A 2,719-nucleotide genomic window follows, 5' to 3' on the forward strand; every position below is an offset into this window, starting at 1 on the left:
TATATCAGGGAGGGATAAGCTTAGTAAAATCTTCAAAACTAAGATTCTTTGTTATTTGTTACAGGTGATAAATGCATATTTGGACACTTTGAAGCTCGAAAACAACACCAAAGCCAACGCTGGATACCACTGTTTCAATATTTCTACCTACATGCCTCTACTTTGGGAGTGTGACAGATTTGACTCCTGGATGTTTGAAAAGGTGATTATGACAAGTGTAAATCTTACAATGTTTATATTTGTCAGTATATTGTGTCTTTTTCTTGATGTCTTTTATTTTAAGGTGGTGTTCTCTCAAATGAAATGGATTTTCCTTCCAATGCATGTAAGAGGCAATCATTGGGTACTTCTGGTAGCAGATGTTCCAAAGATGGAAGTATCCATAATGGACTCACTTTCAGGAAATAATGATATCTACGTAGATATGTGGAGGTAAGACCTAGAATCCTCATAAACTCTTAAGTAATGTTACTGTACTTTTTTGTATGTAGTATCATACTGTACGTATTTCACTTCAACAGAATTAGATTTTGCCCGTTTATCAGCCATCATATTGTTATTTAGATGTTATCTTAAAGAGATAGTTCACCCAAAAATGACAATTCTGTCATTAGTTACTCACCCTCATGTCATTCCAAACCTGTAAGACCTTCGTTCATCTTCGGAACACAAATTAAGATATTTTTGATGAAATCCAACAGCTTTCTGACCCTCCCATATATAGACAGCAAGGGTCCTACCATGGTCAAGGCCCAGAAACATAATAAGGACGTTTATTATATATGTAATAAGGACGTAAAAGAGTTGATAAAACACAAAAGATTTGTACAGTGGAGATCAAAATTAGAGAACAACCTACAATTTCCAAAATGTCAAGGTCACTGCTTAGTCCTATTTGAAGTTATCCTAACAGTGGTAGAAGGGCAGTTTTTTTAGCATATTTCATAAATGAATTGTATTCTGAAGCACAGTATAAAAAGCTTATATGAGATATTTGAAAAATAACTGATCAAAATGAGAGAACACACATAGTTATCTGTGTTAATCTGGCACATGGTGCTAATTTCTTTATTTATATGACAACCCCTATTTAACTGGCAGCATTCCTCTAATTTTCACTGAGATTGCAAGACAACGGGCCGGTCTAAGGTGACTAAAACCTTTCGACAGGAGGTTGTCCAGATGAAAGCTAAAGGGATGAATCTTTCAGCCACTGCAAGAGAAACTGGTCGTTCCAAATCAGTGATTTCTCGAATATTGTAGGTTCAAGTCCCCCAAAAAAGCTTGTCGTCCACGTCCAGCTGGAATTGCTCACCAGTTCAGCGCTGAACAGAGTAAGGATCTGTCTCAGCACGTTTAAGAGAAGTCAGACTGAAAGCACACTTTGCAGTGACGAAGCCTCTCACTAGCAGAAAGAATCAAAATTCTAGACCCACCTTTGCTGAGGAGCATGTTGTGTGGAGAGAGGAGAACTGTTCCAAAGTTCACTTTACTGATGAGAGCAAGTTTAATTTTATTTGGGTCAGATGGTAAATATTTTGTTCGCCGTCAAACTGGGGAAAGACTGAAGCACGAGTATGTAAAGAAGTCATTAAAAGGTGGAGGAGGATGTGTCATGGTTTGGGGGATGTTTTGTGCAGCAGGAGCTGGGCCTCTTATACAGACACATGGCAGAGTGAATGCAAATGTTTAGCAGAACCTCCTTCAGCAACATGCAGTTCCTTCTATATATATATATGTATATATACACACACATACGCACACAGTTTTGTATATAAAAAATATTTGATACGTAGAAAGTTCAAAAGAACAGCATTTATTTGAAATTGAAATCTTTGGTAACATATCTTTACTGTCACTTTTGATCAGTTTAAAGTATCATTGCTGAATAAAAGTTAATAAAAAAGATATATACTTACTGACCCCAAACTTTCAAACTGTAATTTATATACAGAAGCTTTCGATTTCAAATAAATGCTGTTATTTTCAACTTCCTATTCATCTGTGATTCCTGAAAAGAAATTGTTCTCAACAAAAGTTGAAATTGTTCAAAAAACTGTTATCAACAATGACAATAATCAGAAATGTTTCTTGAGCAGCAAATCAGCATATTAGAATTATTTCTGAAGATCATGTGACACTGAAAACTGGAGTAATGATGCTGAAAATTCAGCTTTGATCACAGCAATCAATTACATTATATATATGTATGTGTATATATATGTGTGTGCCACACACACACATTTGTATTTATACTTTATATGTAGATTTTTATAGTTGTTATATATTATAAAAAAATTAAGTAATTTAATTATTTTATATTTAATTTTAATTATTTTAAATATAAGTGTGTGTGTGTGTGTGTGTGTATATAGAGAGAGAGATGCACATGCATTTATACTAATATATGTAAATGTTTTGAAATATATAATTAACATGTTATAAAATTATATACAAATTATAAATATATAAAATACATTTATTTATATGTAAGTGTGTGTGTGAGAGAGAGAGAGACCAACAGTGTCAGTGTTTGGAACCAACAGTGATATGAAATATATTTCCCAAGTATCAATGTGCCACATGAGTTTTTTTTCTTTTCTTTCCCCACTGTTTAATGTTAGACGTGATAATCATTCTTGTTTGAAATGTGCGAAAATTAAACAAAGTGCCGCTTTCACGTTCGCGGGCTTCACACGGAGCGTGTAAACTGCGCATG

This window comes from Sinocyclocheilus grahami, unplaced genomic scaffold (assembly GCF_001515645.1).
Source record: "Sinocyclocheilus grahami isolate Dianchi unplaced genomic scaffold, SAMN03320097.WGS_v1.1 scaffold372.1, whole genome shotgun sequence".
Taxonomy (NCBI): domain Eukaryota; kingdom Metazoa; phylum Chordata; class Actinopteri; order Cypriniformes; family Cyprinidae; genus Sinocyclocheilus; species Sinocyclocheilus grahami.